The 23,946-nt window shown below is 43.9% G+C and overlaps 2 protein-coding genes and 1 long non-coding RNA gene across 7 annotated transcripts in view; 2 read left to right on the top strand and 1 right to left on the bottom strand.

The window, feature by feature from the left end:
- LOC126143121 (disks large homolog 5-like) overlaps positions 1-23,946 on the bottom strand; it is an 886,848-nt gene that overhangs the window by 126,170 nt on the left and 736,732 nt on the right. The window lies entirely within an intron of this gene.
- Positions 1-23,946, top strand: part of LOC126143143 (uncharacterized) — a 242,246-nt gene that overhangs the window by 36,681 nt on the left and 181,619 nt on the right. The window lies entirely within an intron of this gene.
- The window catches only part of LOC126143152 (uncharacterized), a 189,889-nt gene continuing 187,176 nt past the window's right edge, over positions 21,234-23,946 (top strand). The window contains exon 1 of the long non-coding RNA XR_007529653.1: positions 21,234-21,243. This is a non-coding gene — a long non-coding RNA (uncharacterized LOC126143152). The remainder of the gene's footprint in view (positions 21,244-23,946) is intronic.

The raw sequence follows: 23,946 nt of genomic DNA, 5'->3' as shown, positions 1-23,946 counted from the left end.
ATAGAAACATGTTTCAGCTTGGAGGATTTTACTACCTTTGTTTAATTGGGTTCCATGAATAGGTTTGCCATCAGGGGTTTGGTCATCATATTTTCCTTTGAATAGGAAATAAGTTGACTTCAGAAAACACACAAAACTTTCTGTGATACAATCTTCAATGTTTTCCATGATTAGTTCCAAGGTGTCAAAGTGGAACCTGGTCAAGAGGGCAATACCACTGAAACTGACCATAATATCAATATTCCACTTCCGCAGTTGGCTTGGGGGGGGGGGGGGGGAGGACTCAGCACAACACACCATTAACCAACCACACTTGGAAAGCCTGAGAGATCACCTCACTTCATTCAACAGGGAGTAAACATTTCACAATGCATATCAGTTGGAGAAGCTGTGCCAGGTGAAAGGTAGACTTCTCAGTACACAGATCTATTCGACAAGGTGTCAGGATGAAAAAGCCGTACCTACATCTGCAGACATCGAACATCACATTAACACACCAGCCTTGCAAACTTGGCCCTAGTAAGAGAGAGAATTCATGAAATCCGAAGAATGCCAGAGATCACTTAAAAAAATTCTTCATCTCCATCTTTACATGTCAGTTACACACTCTGGAATTCTTGGGAATGGGGTGACAATATGGCCTTGTCACAAACAGAATCAGTGCAGTTGAAAATTACTTCGCACCAGAAAACAAAATTCAATCATTAGCACAAAAAGCCAAGACAAGGTACAGGGAAACATACTGTCATTAATCTCACCGACAATCATGTAGATGAGAATACAGTGAAGATCCTTGCTAAAGGGCTCAATTTCATACACACTCCAAAAATTATACCAGTAGTAGATTACATCAGCTCCATGGAATATGTTGCAGCTTCTCTACCACCGGAAGCAGAAGAGGTGGTTTGTTGTAAAACCTTTAGAGCACTTATCACAGTGCCTATACTAAGATCCAGCATCTTCAAGGAAGAGCAAGAAACACTGAGAAATCTGCAAGGGACAAGGAAATTATAGTCCTACCTGCCAATAAGGCGATTCTACAATCCTAATGTCACAAGGACTACAATAAGATTTTTCACCTTTTCAATTATGTAGCATACAGACAAATAAATGTCGACCCTACAAGTAAAATCAAAAGGAAGTCTGACTACAGTGATAAAATAGAATAATTCAGAGCTCACAGGAAAGATTAATATGTTGATTTTTTCCACATGCTATTGGAGAGTGGAATGTAACGTGAACTATGATAAGGATCTGTGAATCCTCCACCAAACACTTAATGGTGAACTGCACAGAAATCACGTAGGGTAGACCTTTCCTTACCTGAAACCAACAAGCTTTCCTGGAAACTTATCAAATAGCACTCCAGTAACAAGGGAACGGTCAAGTTTCAGGCAGTGCAAACTGGACATTTTGAAGATACTGCTCAGTCCTGGTTGCAACTTTGGAAAAATCCATGTTTTCCATAAAAAAATGTGGGAAGTCGTGGTAACGCAGCAAGGTAAGGGACTAGGGCTCTGTCGAGACCTCTGCAGCGTGATATATCCAGTCTGGAACAAACAACAAATGCGCTATCATATATCTGGGAACAAGTTGGCAGAGAAAAATGTAATAAATGTTATTCCAGTCATCAACTGTTAAAACAGAGCACCACTGACATAAATTTAAAAAAAAATCTTGAACAACTGCAACTAAGATTGTTATGAGGGCTATTCAGAAAGTAGGAAACGTTACCGTCTGACGCCGCTAGGCACATGCTGACCTCGTATATTTTGGTATGTGTGTGCTCAGCAGCTCAGCCGGCATTTTTTATATTCAAATTTGAAATGTACACTGCAATCGAAAAACCCACCAGTTGTGAGGTGCGGTCTGTGGTATGATTTTTGTTGGGAAAAAACCTAAAACCTATAGTAATTTATTGTGAACTGTGTGAAGTGTAAGGGAACAATTTAATGGGTGAATGTTCCATCTGGAAATGGTGCATTCAATTTAAAAATGGCCGAACGTAAGTGGGAAGGGTAGAGAAGAGTGGACGCCCAAGCATTGTGACTGAAGATCTTGTCACAAAAGTTGACAAAACAATTTGTGAAAACCATTGCTTCACAATAACAGAGCTTTTGCTTTCATTTCCACAAGTTTAACAGACTTTGTTGTTTGAAATTGTCACTCAAAAGCTGGGCTACCACGAATTTTGTGCACGATGGGTGCCCAAAATGCTTACAGAGCACCATAAAGAACAGCGAATGTGGGCAACGTTGACATTTCTGGAGGCCTACCACAAACATGGGGATTCATTGCTGGATTGAATCGTAACCGGTGACGAGACGTGGGTGAAACACGTGAATTATGAGACAAAATTACAGTCCTTGGAATGGGGGCACACAAGGCTTCCTCACCCCCCCCCCCCCCCACCCCCCCTCAATAAAAAAACTGTGAAACTTTGCACAGCCTTAGAAGAGCAGTTCAAAACAAACGCCAAGGAAAGCTAATGTCCAAAATTTTGTTTTTGCATGGCAATGCTCTACCTCACATGGCAAACTGCATTAAAGAACTCCTTAATTCATTCAAATGGGAAATTTTCCCTCATCTGCCCTACAGCCCTGATCTTGCACCAAGTGACCTCCACTTGTTTCCCAAGGTGAAGAACTGGCTTGCAACACAGTGCTTTGATGACAATGCGGAACTCCAAGTGGGTGTTACTCACTGGCTGAAGTCTCAGGTGGCAGAATTTTACAACGAAGGTCTTTCAAAGCTTGTCCACCACTATGATAATGCCTCAATGTATTTGGTGACTATGTGGAAAAGTAGTGTGTCAGTTGCTCTTTCAAATGAATATAATAAAATGTCTTTCTTGTACTTAGTTTTATTTTAATGCCAAAACATTCCCTACTTTCTGAATAGTCCTCGTATAAAAACTCCTATCTAATACAGTTTTGGGGTTGTGGCTGGTTGGGGGGGGGGGGGGGGGGGAGGGGTTTTGTGGGGCTGAAATATATATTATGAGGGATACTCGGAAAGTAATGTGACATTTTTTTCCTCTGACATCAGTTGCAGAAATGAGGAATTTGTTGTGGAATATTGCCACGTCAGTCCATATATTTTCACAAAGTTCCAATAGGTGGCAGTGCTACTTTCAAAATGGTATCTGTAATGGAGGTACGTTCCAAGTAGACAACTGTCACTGTAATTCTCGTAACTAGAGCACCGCAGATACTCGTAGGCACTTGCAGAATGTCTACGGGGAACTGGCAGTGGACAAAAGCAGGGTGAGCTGATGGGATAGGCATCTGCCATTACTGCAAAAAGGTCGCAGAAACCTGTCCAATCTTTCACGTGACTGCTGCGACTCGTGCAGTGTCGGTACTTGGCGACACTCGACCGAGGTGATTAACAGATCACTGACACCTTGCTGTTAACTGGATGTATGAAGTACACGGGTGAGGGGGAGGTTATAGATGCAGCTCTGGCTCTGATGTCGACCGGCAGAGTGGTACCGTGCTAGCATACAGGCCCTCCCAGTAAGGCTGCCACACTGAACAGAGATTGTGTTGAAAAATAAGAGTTTGTAGTCAAAAGAGTGGAGAATACTATGAAGTATTGGAATCCTGAATAAAACCAAATGCAGTCAGAAAGAAATGTGTTGCGTTACTTAATGAACACTCCTCGTAGTTTTGTGCATAACTTTGTAGCATATTTGTTTTGCATGTTGGTATTGTAACTGGGTTCTCTCTTTTGATGGTAGTCAATTGTTAAGATGAGCATTACTGCAAAGGGCATTTGATTCTAAAGCATTATGTCAGGGTGAAAAACACTAAATAAATTACTTTATCTCTCTTAAAAACATGTAAGCAGGGTTGGTTCTTCCTTGGCTCGGGTATGAGGTAGAATGAAACAGCATTTTTACGTAAGATAACTTTTATTGAAAGTTTTGTACAACTGTTTGCTTACTGGATGTTCTGGCTGGGAGAGCGGCAGCTGTGTCGTTTGCGAAGCCTTCTGCTGCGGCAGTGGCGGTGTCTGATTACGCGTGGCGGTGTGTATCTCGTGTCGCCGTCTCGCCCAGTTGGCTGGAGACGCACCTTGTGAGGTGGCCCGTTTAATTATTGAGAACGAAGTCGTGAATCGGATGGTGATACCTTGGATACGGCGTCCCACTGTTTCTCTTCTCTAAGCGGCCACGTGTTGTGCATCGGCCAGCGGAGCGACGCGGTGGGGGAAGGCCAGTGTCCCGGACTCGAACAATGGACTCCCACTTGCCAGTCTTTGGCTGTCAGATCTTCATCCCAGCTCACAGGTGACTGCTGATGTGAGGCCGTCTCCTTCCCATCCTCACGAGTCACCCGGGTACGTAAAAATCAGTCTTCAAATACCTTTTACTTCTGTCTTCTGGCAGCGAGGCTGTGGCTTGCTATTCCATCACAGGGGCAGAGTTGGTGCTTCTGTGTACGATGTAGTCTCTTCCCGCATGACGGTCTTCAGCTCCAAAACTGAACTGAAAATGACTCCTGTCGGGCCCACTGCGTCTCGCGTATTTATTCACTTCAGTTCACTGGAGGTGAACGACTTCACGGTCATTGCCTCTTCTGTCACATTGAAAAGCTTCTCGAAGAATCTTCTTAACGTCGGTCATTGGCTCTCGGAATGTAGGCGAGGGCCTTGATCACATGTGACCATTGAGAAACACGTGAGCCGGTCGGACGATGCCCTGACGGCTGAATCGACAGCTTCCGCTTATGTGGGGAGGGCGACGGCTTCTCCTGAACGTGCTGACTTACAAGCGCCAGCCATTACCACCGCTGCTCTGTCCGCTGTTTGCCAGTGTGTAATTCTTCTAAACTAAACTAAGTTTTTCATTTATTTTCTAATTTCTACTTCACTTCACTTTGATTTTACTAATTTATTTACCTATCTTAAGTGTGGTGTCACCGCCAGACACCACACTTGCTAGGTGGTAGCTTAAATCGGCCGCGGTCCATTAGTACATGTCGGACCCGCGTGTCGCCACTGTCAGTACTTGCAGACCTAGCGCCACCACATGGCAGGTCTAGAAATGCGGACTAGCACTCGCCCCAGTTGTACGGACAACATTGCTAGTGACTAGACGTACGAAGCCTTCCTCTCATTTGCCGAGAGACAGTTAGAATAGCCTTCAGCTAAGTCCATAGCTACGACCTAGCAAGGCGCAGTTAACCATATCTGGAGAGAGTCTTACTTGTATTCACCATAAACGATGTATACCAAAAGGATGGATTAAAGTTAAGTATTCCCAAAGTAACGTACTTTTCTTATTAGCATTCATTGAGCATCCTGTTTCAGACTTCACGATATTCTGGGTGAGCTTATAGCGTGCCTATTCGGCCCCTTCAAAATAACACTGTGTCGGCACTTTGGTCGACACATAACATTAAGTACCACTCAACAGTATTTCAGTTGGTGGGGGTTTATTACAAGTGTTCACATTCACCACCATTTTACAACTGGTGATGGTGATGAATGTGAGCACTTGTAATCGGTGAAATAATGTGTGTGTGTACATAGCTGTTATTTTAAAACTGACACAACTTCTAGAGTACCTCACAGTACCAAAATGGACATACATTATGTAGCACCACTTACTGTACTGCTGGAGGAGATTATTTAATATGATGTACATGGCAAAAGAAAATTGCTAAAACCAGCCACCTGTACGAATAAATGATTTTAGCGATCTTGGCGGTTGAGAATTTATTCAGTGTTCGTAATACTACAGATCGTCCCTACTCTGACGATGCCAGAAGTGTATAAAATTTACCTGCAACTTTAAAATTAAAAGAAATATAGTAGTACAAATAAAACACACACAGGTAAAACAGCAAATTCGAGAGTACAGTATTCCAAACAGTCTGGTAGTACAGAAGTCGGCCAAGTGAGTACGCATCGGAGCACGATTCAGGAGGACATCTGTTGTGACAGGAGTAAAATTGATCGATAGTGCTGTTCGGCATGGAGCAGAGATGCATGGTCAGACACGTGGTCAGATAATCCGAGGAGTGGGTTAATCGAAGGTCAGGTAATAGAGTTTCTACTGTACTGCAACTGGTACAGTACATTCTGTTTACTATCTTACAGTACTTTTTAGTGCTACAACTAAGGGCTTGCAACAGTGTGACGTCTCCTTTACTTTTTAATTTGTATCAGAACAATGTCCACCTCTTTCTGCATTTACTTATATTTTCGGTATGGAAAGCACTCTCAGTGAATGTGTTGCTGGAAACAATGCATGTACAGACAGTGTCGTCGTAACTGCCGCCTGCTTCACGTCTGCTGTGCAGCGAGCTACCTTAATTTAAGTATTAACTGTATTTTTCTTACTTGTCACTTCTTCTTCCGTGTGTATTTGCTTTTAGGAAGCTTTAATTTTCGAGTGCTCTTAATAGTGTTCCATAGATTTCGTGTTTGTTTTGAATACAGTAAGAGAGAGTCCCTGTAGTCAACCATAGTGCCAGTAGTGCTAGAGTTTGTTTTCAATACAGTCCAGAGACAGGTAGTGCTATTTTCATTGTTTTCTACAAGTGGCTAGCAACCACAGTTTAGTGAATAAGCAGCCGCCTTTAGTGAATTAGCAGTCTAGTTAAAGGTTGATTAACTCTCTTCAGTAAATTGTTTCCTTAGGATGGATAGGATGTGTGACTGCTGTGTACGGACGCAGGAGGATCTGGCCAATGTTCGCGAACAGCTGAGCGTGTTGATGGCCGCGGTCAGCCGTCTTCAGGCTGCTGCCTCGGAGTGTAGCGGCAGTGGGGAGTCTGGTGCGTCGCAAGGTACACCCCAGGTGTTACATGTTTCACCCGCTGTCCCTGCTGTCGAGACATCTTCGCGGGTACCGGGCGCGGTTGGGCCACCCTCTCCCCAAGGGGAGTGGCGGGTTCAGCGGCGTTCGTGGCGCACGAGGCGGAAGGTCAATGTGGAGGCTGGCCGTGTGGCGTCGCCCGCTCTGCCTGTGAGGGGACATGTGGCTGCTCCTTCAGCAAGGTCCGAGCAGGCACACGGGGGGAGGGGTTTATTAGTTATTGGGAGCTCCAACGATAGGCGGGTGATGGAGCCCCTTAGGGAAATAGCGAGAAGGTCGGGGAAGAAGGCCAGTGTTCACTCTGTCTGCTTGCCGGGGGGTCTCATCCGAGATGTGGAGGAGGCCCTACCGGCGGTGATAGAGAGCACTGGGTGCACCTGACTGCAAATTGTTGCTCATGTCGGCACCAATGACTCCTGCCGTCTGGGTTCAGAGGTCATCCTCAGTTCGTACAGGCGGTTGGCGGAATTGGTGAAGGCGGAAAGCCTCGCTCGCGGGGTGGAATCAGAGCTAACTATTTGTAGTATCGTTCCCAGAACCGATCGCGGTCCTCTGGTTTGGAGCCGAGTGGAAGGCTTAAACCAGAGGCTCAGACGATTCTGCGGAGATCTGGGGTGCAAATTTCTCGACCTCCGCTATCGGGTGGAGAAATGTAGGGTCCCCCTGAATAGGTCAGGCGTGCACTACACGCCGGAAGCGGCTACAAGGGTAGCGGAGTACGTGTGGAGTGCACATGGGGGTTTTTTAGGTTAGAGAATCCCCTCCCTAGGCCCGACAAGACGCCTCCTGAGACGCGGCAAGATAGGAGTAGGCAAAATGCAACAGGGAATAACAATATTAATGTGCTAATAGTAAACTGCAGGAGCGTCTATAGAAAGGTCCCAGAACTGCTCTCATTAATAAACGATCACAACGCCCATATAGTACTAGGGACAGAAAGTTGGCTGAAACCAGACGTAAACAGTAACGAAATCCTGAACTCAGATTGGAATGTATACCGCAGAGACAGGCTGAACAGTGAAGGGGGAGGCGTGTTTATAGTGGTAAGAAGTGCAATAGTATCGAAGGAAATTGACGGACATCCGAAATGTGAAATGATTTGGGTGAAGGTCGCGGTTAAAGCAGGCTCAGACATGGTAATTGGATGTCTCTATAGGCCCCCTGGCTCAGCAGCTGTTGTGGCTGAGCACCTGAAGGATAATTTGGAAAATATTTCGAGTAGATTTCCCCACCATGTTATAGTTCTGGGTGGAGATTTTAATTTGCCGGATATAGACTGGGAGACTCAGACGTTCATAACGGGTGGCAGGGACAAAGAATCCAGTGAAATTTTTTTAAGTGCTTTATCTGAAAACTACCTTGAGCAGTTAAACAGAGAACCGACTCGTGGCGATAACATATTAGACCTTCTGGTGACAAACAGACCGGAACTATTTGAAAAAGTTAACGCAGAACAGGGAATCAGTGATCATAAAGCGGTTACGGCATCGATGATTTCAGCCGTAAATAGGAATATTAAAAAGGGTAGGAAGATTTTTCTGTTTAGAAAAAGTGACAAAAAGCAGATTTCAGAGTACCTGTTGGCTCAACACAAAAGTTTTGTCTCAAGTACTGATAGTGTTGAGGATCAGTGGACAAAGTTCAAAACCATCATACAATATGCGTTAGATGAGTATGTGCCAAGCAAGATCGTAAGAGATGGAAAAGAGCCACTGTGGTTCAACAACCGAGTTAGAAAACTGCTGCGGAAGCAAAGGGAACTTCACAGCAAACATAAACATAGCCAAAGCCTTGCAGACAAACAAAAATTACGCGAAGCGAAATGTAGTGTGAAGAGAGCTATGCGAGAGGCGTTCAATGAATTCGAAAGTAAAGTTCTATGTACTGACTTGGCAGAAAATCCTAAGAAATTTTGGTTTTATGTCAAAGCGGTAGGTGGATCAAAACAAAATGTCCAGACACTCTGTGACCAAAATGGTACTGAAACAGAGGATGACAGACTAAAGGCCGAAATACTAAATGTCTTTTTCCAAAGTTGTTTCACAGAGGAAGATTGCACTGTAGTTCCTTCTCTAGATTGTCGCACAGATGACAAAATGGTAGATATCGAAATAGACGACAGAGGGATAGAGAAACAATTAAAATCGCTCAAAAGAGGAAAGGCCTCTGGACCTGATGGGATACCAGTTCAATTTTACACAGAGTACGCGAAGGAACTTGCCCCCCTTCTTGCAGCGGTGTACCGTAGGTCTCTAGAAGAGCGTAGCGTTCCAAAGGATTGGAAAAGGGCACAGGTCATCCCCGTTTTCAAGAAGGGACGTCGAACAGATGTGCAGAACTATAGACCTATATCTCTAACGTCGATCAGTTGTAGAATTTTGGAACACGTATTGTGTTCGAGTATAATGACTTTTCTGGAGACTAGAAATCTACTCTGTAGGAATCAGCATGGGTTTCGAAAAAGACGGTCATGTGATACCCAGCTCGCGCTATTCGTCCACGAGACTCAGAGGGCCATAGACACGGGTTCCCAGGTAGATGCCGTGTTTCTTGACTTCCGCAAGGCGTTCGATACAGTTCCCCACAGTCGTTTATTGAACAAAGTAAGAGCATATGGACTATCAGACCAATTGTGTGATTGGATTGAGGAGTTCCTAGATAACAGGACGCAGCATGTTATTCTCAATGGAGAGAAGTCTTCCGAAGTAAGAGTAATTTCAGGTGTGCCGCAGGGGAGTGTCATAGGACCGTTGCTATTCATAATATACATAAATGACCTGGTGGATGACATCGGAAGTTCACTGAGGCTTTTTGCAGATGATGCTGTGGTGTATCGAGAGGTTGTAACAATGGAAAATTGTACTGAAATGCAGGAGGATCTGCAGCAAATTGACGCATGGTGCAGGGAATGGCAACTGAATCTCAATGTAGACAAGTGTAATGTGCTGCGAATACACAGAAAGATAGATCCTTTACCATTTAGCTACAAAATAGCAGGTCAGCAACTGGAAGCAGTTAATACCATAAATTATCTGGGAGTACGCATTAGGAGTGATTTAAAATGGAATGATCATATAATGTTGATTGTCGGTAAAGCAGATGCCAGACTGAGATTCATTGGAAGAATCCTAAGGAAATGCAATCCGAAAACAAAGGAAGTAGGTTACAGTACGCTTGTTCGCCCACTGCTTGAATACTGCTCAGCAGTGTGGGATCCGTACCAGATAGGGTTGATACAAGACATAGAGAAGATCCAACGGAGAGCAGCGCGCTTCGTTACAGGATCATTTAGTAATCGCGAAAGCGTTACGGAGATGATAGATAAACTCCAGTGGAAGACTCTGCAGGAGAGACGCTCAGTAGCTCGGTACGGGCTTTTGTCAAAGTTTCGAGAACATACCTTCGCCGAAGAGTCAAGCAGTATATTGCTCCCTCCTACGTATATCTCGCGAAGAGACCATGAGGATAAAATCAGAGAGATTAGAGCCCACACAGAGGCATACCGACAATCCTTCTTTCCACGAACAATACGAGACTGGAACAGAAGGGAGAACCGATAGAGGTACTGAAGGTACCCTCCGCCACACACCGTCAGGTGGCTTGCGAAGTATGGATGTAGATGTAGATGTAGATGTAGATGTAGATTCTCACAAACATTGACTAAAATGACTACATGCAGGAAGAGACTACATCGTACAGTGTCAGAGGTATCCTCCATCACACACCACAATGCGACTTGCAGAGTATAAATGTGAATGTATATGTGATTGCATATGTACCAGACAGACTCGTTAAGTTTACTACTCCATACTCTTCTACATCTAAGTAACTGATCACATACAGTAAACACCCCAATTTTGTGAACTTATCACCATTACTTTAGTAGTCAGCATACAATATTGCAATGAAGTACAAAAATATCATTAAATTTGTAAAACAGAATATTTTGTTCTAAAATCATGTCTCTGCTTAAAAACATTACAAACTTATTTATTTTCAGAAGCATATTTTATTTTGTATTTTGAAAGTGACTGTAGTAATACATTGGCTACTCATGTTGCCCCCTCCCCCCCCCTCCATGAACCATGGACCTTGCCGTTGCTGGGAAGGCTTGCATGTCTCAGTGATACAGATGGCCGTAAGTGCAAACACAATGGAGGGGTATCTGTTGAGAGGCCAGACAAACGTGTGGTTGCTGAAGAGGGGCAGCAGCCTTTTCAGTAGTTGCAGGGGCAACAGTCTGGATGATTGACTGATCTGGCCTTGTAACACAACCAAAATGGCCTTGCTGTGCTGGAACTGCGAACGGCTGAAAGCAAAGGGAAACAACAGCCGTAACTTTTCCTGAGGGCATGCAGCTTTACTGTATGGTTAAATGATGATCGCGTCCTCTTGGGTAAAATATTCCGGAGGTATAATGGTCCCCCATTCAGATCAGTGGGTGGGCACTACTCAAGAGGACGTTGTTATCAGGAGAAAGAAAACTGGTGTTCTACGGATTGGAGCTTGAAATGTCAGATCCCTTAATGAGGCAGGTACGTTAGAAAATTTAAAAAGAGAGATGGATAGGTTAAAGTTAGATATAGTGGGAATTAGTGAAGTTCAGTGGCAGGAGGAACAAGACTTTTGGTCAGGTGAATACGGGGTTATAAATAAAAAATGAAATAGGTGTAATGCAGGAGTGGGTTTAATAATGAATAAAAAAATAGGAGTACGGATAAGCTACTACAAACAGCATAGTGAACGCATTATTGTGGCCGAGATAGACACGAAGCCCATGCCTACTACAGTAGTATAAGTTTATATGCCAACTAGCTCTGCAGATAATGAAGAAATTGATGAATTGTACGATGAGATAAAAGAAATTATTCAGGTAGTGAAGGGAGACGAAAATTTAATAGTCATGGGTGACTGGAATTTGAGAGTAGGAAAAGGGAGAGAAGGAAACACAGTAGGTGAATATGGATTGGGGGTAAGAAATGAAAGAGGAAGCCACCTGGTAGAATTTTGCACAGAGCATAACTTAATCATAGCAAACACTTGGTTCAAGAATCATAAAAGAAGGTTGTATACATGGAAGAGTCCTGGAGATACTAGAAGGTATCAGATAGATCATATAATGGTGAGACAGAGATTAAGGAACCAGGTTATAAATAGTAAGACATTTCCAGGAGCAGATGTGGACTCTGACCAAAATCTATTGGTTATGAACTGTAGATTAAAACTGAAGAAACTGCAAAAAGCTGGGAATTTAAGGAGATGGGACCTGGATAAACTGACTAAACCAAAGGTTGTACAGAGTTTCAGGGAGAGCATAAGAGAACAATTGACAGGAAAGGGGGAAAGAAATACAGTAGAAGAAGAATGGGTAGCTCTGAGGGATGAAGTAGTTAAGGCAGCAGAGGATCAAGTAGGTAAAAAGACAAGGGATAGTAGAAAGCCTTGGGTAACAGATGTAATATTGAAATTCATTGATGAAAGGAGAAAATATAAAAATACAGTAAATGAAGCAAGCAAAACCTCCAGACGCTGAAGAAATAAAACACATAATACACAGTCTAAAAAACAATAAAGCCCCAGGTGAAGACTCCATAGTACCAGAAATCCTAAAAATAATGGATACCAACCTCCCACAAGTTTTGGAACATATGTTTAAGAAGATCTGGGACGAAGAAAGAATTCCTGAAGACTGGCAGTGTGCCCTGATACACCCACTACACAAAAAGGGGGATAAGATGAATGTTAATAATTATAGAGGGATCTCGCTACTACCAGTAGGATACAAAATTTTGTCAAGGAAATTACTTCAAATCGTGGAGCCAGTTCTGGATAAAAAAATAGGTGAATATCAAGCAGGTTTTAGACAAGGTAGATCCTGTGTTGAACAAATATTTAACCTGAAAACACTAATTCGTTACAGAATCTCAAGAGGCCAGAGATTTGCAATAGTATTTGTAGATTTCAAAAAAGCATACGACTCGGTAGATAGAGAAACATTACTGAAAGTATTGGAAGAATTTGGGGTCGATAAGAAAACAATTCAAATTATCAAACAGACGCTAACAAACAGTAAGGCCAAAGTTAAATTTATGGGTGAAATTTCAAGGAAGTTCGAAATTAAAACAGGTGTTAGACAAGGTGATGGTTTATCCCCAATCCTCTTCAACTGCGTACTGGAAAAGATATTGAGAATATGGAAAGAAGAACTCAAAGGCACCAAGAATGACATCAGAATTGGAACAAAAAAAGAAAAAATAGAAGTGGACTGTTTAGCTTTTGCAGACGATCTGGCAATAATTACAGAAAACGAAGAAATAGCTCAGAACTACTTGGAGAAACTACAAGAAGTTTCGGCCAGAGCTGGACTGCAGATTTCATTTGAAAAAACCGTGTATATGTCTAATCATAGAAATAACAAGAAAAATCTTATTACTAAATACGGCAATATTAAGAGAGTAGAAAAATTTAAGTATTTAGGTGAAATAATTCAAGTGAATGGTTTAGACAAGAGTGCAAACCAGGCGAGAGCAAGGAAAATGGAATTTGCTTTTCAAAAAACCAAAGACATATATAACAAAAAAAACATTTCGATTCAAGCTAAATTAAGACATTATAAAACTGTCATTAGACCAGAATGCCTGTATGCATCGGAGTGCCTAACTCTTAACAAAAAGGGGGAAATAGAAAACATGGAAAAGAAAGAAAGGAAAATTTTGAGAAAAATATTAGGACTGAGAAAGATTGGGGAAGAGTACAAGCTAAAGAGTAATAAGGAAATGTACAAAACTATTGAGAAAGTGAGTGAGGCAATGCGTAAACGCAGACTAACGTTTTATGGTCACCTGTCGAGAATGGATGGAAACAGACTAACAAGAAAAGTGTTTGAACATAGTAACAGGAACGAAAAAACCAACAATAAATGGATACAGATGGTGAAAAAGGATTTGGCCTATTTTAATGTCACCCGTGAGTCAATCAGGGACAGGGAAAAGTTTAGACAAATAGTGAACGAAATTAAGTGTTTTCCAGAAGAAACGAAACTAAAGAATAATAACAGGAAATGGTCAGAAGAGCGGAGGAGGAACCACTCGAAAATGATGAGGAAATATTGGGAAGAGAGAAAAAAAGATCAAAAAGCCGGGCAAGTGAATTGTTGAACGTGGTCCAAAGATGGCCGAAATCGAAAGAAGAAGAAGAAGAAGAAGCAAGCAAAAAGGAATTCAAGTGTCTCAAAAATGAGATCGACAGGAAGTGCAAAATGGCTAAGCAGGGATGGCTAGAGGACAAATGTAAGGATGTAGAGGCTTATCTCACTAGGTGTAAGATAGATACTGCCTACAGGAAAATTAAAGAGACCTTTGGAGAAAAGAGAGTCACTTGTATGAATATCAAGAGCTCAGATGGAAACCCAGTTCTAAGCAAAGAAGGGAAAACAGAATGGTGGAAGGAGTATATAGAGAGTCTATACAAGGGCGATGTACGTGAGGACAATATTAGGGAAATGGAAGAGGCTGTAGATGAAGATGAAATGGGAGATACGATACTGCGTGAAGAGTTTGACACAGCACTGAAAGACCTGAGTCAAAACAAGGCCCCAGGAGTAGACAACATTCCATTGGAACTACTGATGGCCTTGGGAGAGCCAGTCCTGACAAAACTCTACCATGAGCGAGATGTATGAGACAGGCGAAATACCCTCAGACTTCAAGAAGAATATAATAATAACAATCCCAAAGAAACCAGGTGCTGACAGATGTGAAAATTACCGAACTATCAGTTTAATAAGCCATGGCTGCAAAATACTAACACGAATTCGTTACAGATGAATGGGAAAAGTTGATAGAAGCTGACCTCAGGGAAGATTCCGTAGAAATGTTGGAACACGAGAGGCAATACTGCCACTACGACTTATCTTAGAAGAAAGATTAAAGAAAGGCAAACCTACATTTCTAGCATTTGTAGACTTAGAGAAAGCTTTTGATAATGTTGACTGGAATACTCTCTTTCAAATTCTAACAGTGGCAGGGATAAAATACAGGGAGCGAAAGGCTATTTACAATTTGTACAGAAAACAGATGGCAGTTATAAGAGTTGAGGGGCATGAAAGGGAAGCACTGATTGGGAAGGGAGTGAGACAGGGTTGTAGCCTATCCCCGATGCTATTCAATCTGTATATTGAGCAAGCAGTAAAGGAAACAAAAGAAAAGTTCGGAGTAGGTATTAAAAGCCATGGAGAAGAAATGAAAACGTTGAGGTTCACCAATGACATTGTAATTCTGTCAGAGACAGAAAAGGACATGGAAGAGCAGTTGAACGGAATGGACAGTGTCTTGAAAGGAGGATATAAGATGAACATCAACAAAAGCAAAACGAGGATAATGGAATGTAGTCAAAGTAAGTCGGGTGACGCTGGGGGAATTAGATTAGGAAATGGGACACTTAAAGTAGTAAAGGAGTTTTGCTATTTGGGGAGCAAAATAACTGATGATGGTCGAAATAGAGAGGATATAAAATGTAGACTGGCAATGGCAAGGAAAGTGTTTCTGAAGAAGAGAAATTTGTTAACATCAAGTATAGATTTAAGTGTCAAGAAGTCGTTTCTGAAAGTATTTGTATGGAGTGTAGCCATGTATGGAAGTGAAACATGGACGATATATAGTTTGGACAAGAAGAGAATAGAAGCTTTTGAAATGTGGTGCTACAGAAGAATGTTTAAGATTAGATGGGTAGATCACATAACTAATGAGGAGGTATTGAATAGAATTAAGGAGAAGAGGAGTTTGTGGCACAAGTTGACAAGAAGAAGGGACCGATTGGTAGGATATGTTCTGAGGCATCAGGGAATCACAAGTTTAGCACTGGAGGGCAGTGCGGAGGGTAAAAATCGTAGCAGGAGACCAAGAGATGAATACACTAAGCAGATTCAGAAGGATGTAGGTTGCAATAAGTACTGGGAGATGAAGAAGCTTGCACAGGATAGACTAGCATTGAGAGCTGCATCAAACCAGTCTCAGGACTGAATACTACAACAACAGCTCATGTTTGACTTCAGAAACCTGTTAGGGACTTACCTTCACGATTTAAACATATTTGCCTTGCGTAGAGTAAGTGACAATGTATATTTACAAGGGTCATTCGGAAAGCGTGTTATGTTAAGCTGCAAGTCGTGCCACAGGGTGGTCTATTTTTCTCTCGGTCAGAGTTTGGCATTGGCTATTCACCATAGTGGACAGCTCCTTGGTAGTCATACCAATTTAAAAAGCTGAGCAATGATTGCAGCCGAGCTGGTAAATGACAGGGCTGCTTTCACAGGTGGTCCAACCTGATGGGGTAGCATAAACGTGTGACGACTGGAATAGGAAGTGCTGGGTGGGTGGATTGGACCAGTCTGGCACCTGGGTCTTCCACAGGAACGTGATGCTAGTGCCGAGGGGTTGTGATTGGGAGTGGCACAGGGATGGACTAGGATGATGTGGAGGTTGGGTGGGTGATAGAACACCACTTGAGGAGGGGTGGGAGGGATCTCAGGCCAGGAGCAATGTACAGCAGCCTGTGGCACAACATGTGGCTGAACACAACACACTCGATTTCAAGGGCTGCTTCACTACCCGAGCCATCTGGATCCTTCCCTCCACCACCAACTTCTCTGAATGGCACAAATACAAGTTATCCTTACAAAACATTCTCCACTCCCATAACTATCCTGGCTTTAGCCTACAGTAACAAAGTGTCCCCAGACTCTCCATCCAACGGTTTCCAACCCCTCTGTCCTATCACCTCCTCCACTTTCTCATCTCCCACCCTCTGTGTTCCGGCCTCTACCAATGCACCCTGTCATATTTCTCTGCTCCTCTCCTTTTCTTTTTTTTTGCTCATTTTTTCCATACCCTACAGTCTCACGACACTGCTGTTGGCATTCTACTCCCTGCACCCTCCACTTGACAGTATTCCTCTCTCCTCCCAATGGTACACTGTTATCGCTTCTCCTTCCCCACCCCCTCCAGATTGCTGCTTCCATTCCATGTGACAGCTGCATTCTGGTTTCAGCTGCCAGAGCTGGAAATCATGTAAACATGATGTGTGTTTGCTTGTGTGAATGAATTGTGTGGATTTCTCTTCTTTTTTTCTGATAAACCCTGTGGCCGAAAGCTAATGTGTAAGTGTCTTTTAACTATGCCTATCTGCAACTTAACATGTCATCTTTACAGTACATTGATGATATTCCAACCTGGAGTTTCCATTGTTTACTATTTAGTGAAATGTTTGTATCTACACACACGCACACGCACGCGCGATCACAGTCTCTGCTGGCTGCTCACTCCTTCTATTCTGTTGAGGAGTTTCTTGAAAAATAAAAACTGATTCTTGTTGTATTGTTGATTGTTTTTACTTAAACTTATGGCTTGACATTTTTCAGGTTCATTAACATTTTATTGTTACCTCTTATTATTTTTATGTTGTAATTTCATGTACTGACACGTTCCATGACCTTGGAGATTTGTTCCTCAATTTGGACCTACGAAACTTGACATGTAAATAAAAGAAAATCATAAAGACAGGCCTGCAGGGTTAATTTGCTTTAGGCATCATAGTTACGTGTCATCATTCTGCCTGGGTGGCTGCCTGGCTGACATGTGAGTTACCTAAGCTAGTTTGAAAGGAGGAGAGTGAATATGTTTCTGATCATTGCACAGAGAAAGGGTGGTGGGGAGAGCTGTGGTTGTCGCTGAAACTATTAGCAACATTTATCTGCAAAGGAATCCGCAGACTTCCTCTGGTAGTGTGTAGGTGTCTGGGAGCTACAACTGGTTTGCCTAGGTGTTCCGTAGAGGAATTATGAAGAGGCAGGTAGGGGAGCACTTGGCACTTAAATTGCTAGTAATGTTTATCTGCAAAGGTGTTGGTGAATTAAAACTGGTTTTGCTGTATTGGGGTGCCCTCTCCCTAAATGATTGAGCACTGTTTGTGCCAGTTACCATATCGGAGGTGATTACACATACAGGGTGTTACAAAAAGGTACAGCCAAACTTGCAGGAAACAGTCCTCACACACAAAGAAAGAAAATATGTTATGTGGACATGTGTCCGGAAACGCTTACTTTCCATGTTAGAGCTCATTTTATTACTTCTCTTCAAATCACATTAATCATGGAATGGAAACACACAGCAACAGAATGTAGCAGCGTGACTTCAAACACTTTGTTACAGGAAATGTTCAAAATGTCCTCAGTTAGCGAGGATACATGCATCCACCCTCCGTCGCATGGAATCCCTGATGCGCTGATGCAGCCCTGGAGAATGGCGCACTGTATCACAGTCATCCACAATACGAGCACAAAGAGTCTCTACATTTGGTACTGGGGTTTCGTAGACAAGAGCTTTCAAATGCCCCCATAAATGAAAGTCAAGAGGGTTGAGGTTAGGAGAGCGTGGAGGCCACGGAATTGGTCCGCCTCTACCAATCCATCGGTCACCGAATCTGTTGTTGAGAATCGTATGAACACTTCAACTGAAATGTGCAGGAGCTCCATCGTGCACGAACCACATGTTGTGTCGTACTTGTAAAGGCAAATTTTCTAGCAGCATAGGTAGAGTATCTCGTATGAAATCATGATAACGTGCTCCATTGAGCGTAGGTGGAAGAACGTGGTGCCCAATCGAGACGTCACCAACAATGCTTGTCCAAACGTTCACAGAAAATCTGTGTCGATGACGTGATTGCAGAACTGCAGATTCTCGTTGGCCCACACATGTCGATTGTGAAAATTTACAATTTGATCACGTTGGAATGAAGCCTCATCCGTAAAGAGAACATTTGCATTGAAATGAGGATTGACACACTGTTGGATGAACCATTTGCAGAAGTGTACCTGTGGAGGTGAATCAGCTGCTGATAGTGCCTGCACACGCTGTACATGGTACGGAAACAACTGCTTCTCCCGTAGCACTCTCCATACAGTGACGTGGTCAACGTTACCTTGTACAGCAGCAACGTCTGACGCTGACATTAGGGTTATCATCAACTGCACGAAGAATTGCCTCGTCCATTGCAGGTGTCCTCGTCGTTCTAGGTCTTCCCCAGTCGCGAGTCATAGACTGGAATGTTCCGTGCTCCCTAAGACGCCGATCAATTGCTTCGCACGTCTTCCTGTCGGGACACCTCCATTCTGGAAATCTGTCTCGATACAAACGTACCGCGCCACGGCTATTGCTCCGTGCTAATCCGTACATCAAATGGGCATCTGCCAACTCCGCATTTGTAAACATTGCACTGACTGCAGAACCACGTTCGTGATGAACACTAACCTGTTGATGCTACGTACTGATGTGCTTGATGCTAGTACTGTAGAGCAATGAGTCGCTTGTCAACACAAGCACCGAAGTCAACATTACCTTCCTTCAGTTGGGCCAACTGGCAGTGAATCGAGGAAGTACAGTTCATACTGACAAAACTAAAATGAGAGCTCTAACATGGAAATTAAGCGTTTCCGGACACACGTCCACATAACATCTTTTCTTTATTTGTGTGTGAGGAATGTTTCCTGAAAGTTTGGCCGTACCTTTTTTGTAAAACCCTGTATATTGTGCAACTTTCTATACCATGACTGGGGATATGGTCTGGTGTAGTGCTAGGAAGGCCTGTGGAACACTCCAGTATGCAACACGATGGGGACGATTGTATGTGGAGTTCCGTACCCTACAGGCATTATCCAGCTAGTACAGGGGAAGAGTTCCTCATTATCTAGGAATGTTTTTGTAGCAGTCTTTCATATTTCCTCCTGCATCTTGAGACCTGTTTGCCATTATTATAGCAAGCAGTAGATCACTCACCCAGAACTGAAACAGCAGCAATGTCATCCATCAGGCCAGAGAGGATTGTACCGAACTATTCTCGGTAACTGTGGTAGCTGCTAGACACTGTGTTTGCTATCATATTCCAAGCACCAGCACTCGTGGCTACTCACCAACACATCACAATATGAGGGTGATCTAAGCTGCAGGTGACCTGATTTTGCTGCTCACCTCCCTAGAGGAGTATACACATACAACATTTTTTTGATGGAAGCATCACAATTTTACTATGATGTCACACAACCTAGTAATGTAGTGTGGGTAGTGTGGTATAATACAATATCTTTGGTTAGAAATTGGTAGTGCTTGTAGAATTCTCTATGACATGATGTACTATTTCTACCAATATCTGCATTTGTAACAAACACTGTGACATCTCTCTCTCTCTCTCTCTCTCTCTCTCTCTCTCTCTCTCTCTCTCTCACACACGCGCGCACACACACACACACACACACACACACACACACACACACACACGTAACGGAGTGGTGGCTTAACGACGACACATAAATTGGGACACAACATCATGACACAACATTGCAACACAACACGACATGATATTGACGTATATTTCACATAATTGGGTAAATTGTGGAAAAATGAAAGTAATTACGTATTTGTCTGGGTGTGACATTTGCTGGAGCCTTGAAATATGAATTTCTTACTAACAAATAGTCCTTGTGTAATGATGTAATTTGTTATTAATAAATAGATGAGGGCTACAACTTACCCCACTCAGATGAGCCAATTATACAGGATCAAGCTGGAGCAGTGTGCCTCAGTATCAGTGATATCTGATTCAGCCACATACTGCATTGTGATTGCCTGAGAGCATTATGACTCGACACAATGTAATGAACAGTCTTGTGTAAATAGTGAAAATACATATATTTGTGGGAAACCTGGTGAGAAAGCAAAAACGGTTGAAAAATACGTTAAATTGAGCTAAATATGGAAGATACATAAAATGAGAGTACCTACATATCTCTAATTCTTTAGTCATTCATGTGATATGTTGACATGCTGTGACATTGGGTCTTCTGCCACATTTTCATGTCATACTCACACAATATTTCGACAGCATGATTCGCTGTTTGCTTCAGGTGCTCCCTGAGACTGGTCCTTGGACAGAACTGGTGGATTGGGTCCAATATTTATACATTTGATGGTGCTAATCGCTCTGTTTTCAGTCTACGTCACTTACGGCATTTCGATTGTGGCCCACACTTCCACGGGTGGCTCTAGTTGTCCTCTCTTGTCGCTGGCACTCCAACCGCCATCCACACCTCACCTAGCTGTCCTCTGGTGTTGTGCCCATTGTCTGATGCTATGTTTCGCAACCGCACGGTGCCAGGCATTCTATCTGCTGACTGCTGTTGCCTTGGCCATCATCCAGATGTTTTGGATTTTGTGTGTGAAGTCCTTGCCTTTTAGGGCAGGCCTCTGTTTTTGTATTTCTCATCCGGTGCTCCAGGCGTTCCATCTCCTCTGTGGGGACATTCAGGTGTTTTGTCCTACATCTCTTACTGTTGGGTCGGTCTAGTGTCGTGTCACTTCCGATCTGTAATGTTTGGTGCTCTGTCCGATCGTTGTTTTCTCAGTCTCTGCTCCCATCTCTGTTTCAGAATCTCAATGTTGTCTCTGTTGTGTTTTCAGACGATTGAGAGCTGGATTCCAGGTGGTACTGAGCTAGTATCAAGTGTCACAGTTGATGAGATGTGATCTTCATCTCAACGGATTTTGGGACAGTGTCATAAAAGAATCCACCAAGATGAAGGTCATAGAGAATCTTATCAACCATTGCACTGGGTACCAGCTCAGCACCACTTGGAATCCAGTACTGATGCATCTGTAAACACAGTGAAGACAACACGGAGATTCAAAGAGAAACAGAAATGGGAATGGAGACTGACAAAACAGCAACTGCACAGAGCATCAGACACTACAGACTCTAGGTGACACGTCACTGGACAGGCCCGGCAGTAGCAGATGTGAGACCGAACACCTGATGTTCCCACAGAGGAGACGGAACACCTGGAGTACACTGGCGGCCTGCCCCAACAGGCAAGGACTTTACACACAATGCCCGAGACAACCTGAGGATGGCCGAGGCAGCAGCAATCGGCGGAAGAGTGCCAGGCGAGGCACGGACGAGAAACAGGGTATCAGATGATGGCCACGATACCAGAGGACAGCCGAGCCGGTTGCAGACGACAGTCGAAACACCGGTGGCAAGAGAGGACAACTAGAGCCACTATCCGTGGACACGTACCGTAGACAGTGCACCTGACGTGGCCCAAACTGGATATGGAGTGCCCGAGGTGTTGCTCCTGAGGGCAGCATCTCTGACAGCAACAACATCTTCCACCGTACCTGCGACGGTGGCGAGACACGGCAGAAGGATGATCTCGAGATCACTGTGCAGAATGCCAAGCGACCAGAGGTACCGACAGTCCCTGTCCCTCTCTACGTCCAGCACCCGGGTGAGAAATTGGTGGTGTTCCTTCGCACACTGGAGGGAACTACATCTGCAATAAAGGCATAAACTGCCTAAAGGACGATACTCTTCTCGAGGTGCAAGTCAAATCCTGGAGCAACTATGAGGTCCTCTAGCCTATTCTTGACAAATACATTGTTCCTGCACTGGAGCACTTGCCACAGAAAAGGAAGACAACGGAAGCCGAGGTATTCCTCGGAGGGCTACCGTGGATGTACAATGAAGACACAGTCCACAAAGGATTTCTGCATACCGGATTCAGAGGTGTGGCAGACTGGCTGTGCAGCATTACAAATGAATGGAAACTGCTGCTGTTCATTGTAGTGGTGGACATAGCAGAGAACCAGAGATGCAGGAAGGCAGTAGATGCCATCTTCAAGGTGCACAAGCTGCTCGGTTTTCAGGTGCAAGTTGAACCTCTTCCAGTGGGACTTGACAGCAAGCCGCAATTATTTAGGTGCCAAGAAGACGGACACGTGACAAAATATTGCCGCAAGCAGCCAAAATCTGTAGAAAGTGCTGACAAACACGCCAGCCACAATTGCACATTGCAGAAGAAAGATCAGATAATGCGTCTCACTGTGGCAGGCCTCACGTAGCAAACTGATGTCGGTAAAGATTCCACAGGCCATAGCTACATCGTAAGTAAAATGCCCAGTGCCACCCGTGCGAAATCGGCAGAAGCAGGTCGATCCGATAGAAAATGCTGCCAAAGGGGAAGAAGGCACAGTAAAGCTGTGGCTTCCACCACTGAGCTGTGGTAACAGAGCACGTGTCTCGTCTCCCACGTGGCCAGCAGCCCCTCCACTAGTGAGACAGTTGGCATGGGCATGCCATGAGGGTCAAAATGTTGCAGTGACACAACAACCACTGGCGAAGAAGAACACTGCTGGACAGTGTTAACACCACTCTAGAAGAGGCCTAATCCCACTTCAGGATGGCGCTCCACGCTGTGTGCCTCTTGTTGAGGGAGGTGTACCACTGTCGTCTGCAAATGGAGTCGTGTGTGTGCCAAACCGGTGCTCATCAGCTCGTCTCGTCTTCCTCCCAAATGGAGGGCCGCCGCAGAGAGATATAAACGTCAGACCGAAGATGAGCACAGCAGTGCAGACGTTTGAGGTGTTCGACCGATTTAGCATCCTGACGAGACCTCGAGAGCTGGAAGAATTTAACTGAAAGGACACGTATTATCGGAGGAAGTGAGAAAGCTGCCGTAGTAGGAGCCAGACCTGGCATAATACTTTAGGTGTCGACACTATTAGCTCTAACCGGGGTTTTCGGAGATTTCCCCTCAGCTGTAAGGCGAATGCCAGAGCTGTCCCCCAAATGCTGTTCACAAAACTGCTAATTAGGAGACAAGCTATCTCAGGCAAATTGCCCCAAACACGTGACAAAAAGAATCCCAAAATACAAAGATAGAACAATGGCAACGAAGAGTCTGAGAAGTTTTGATTGACTCTCTCGACCCCCTAAAGAGGCAGGGAATGGAAGGTTAAAAAAAATCGAGGATCTCCTGCCTCCTGCTGAGAGAGGTCTACAATTATCAGCCACAAGTGGTGTTGCGAGAGTCACAGATTGGCACGTGTCAAAATGGTCTCCCAGGTGGAAGGCTGCCCACTACAACACCGACAGACGCAGACTCCCCTCCCAGATGACCTCGAGGGTCAGCTCGGGAAGATAAACGGCGAGAAGATGACGGTGAGCGACTGTGTGACACAAGTGCCAGAGGTCGACAGAAAAGACAGTATCTCAATCACCCAAATGGAGAG

This window comes from Schistocerca cancellata, unplaced genomic scaffold, assembly GCF_023864275.1.
Source record: "Schistocerca cancellata isolate TAMUIC-IGC-003103 unplaced genomic scaffold, iqSchCanc2.1 HiC_scaffold_782, whole genome shotgun sequence".
Lineage (NCBI taxonomy): Eukaryota > Metazoa > Arthropoda > Insecta > Orthoptera > Acrididae > Schistocerca > Schistocerca cancellata.
The sequence above is the reverse complement of the archived record's forward strand: the minus strand, read 5'-3'. Positions and strand labels throughout refer to the sequence as shown.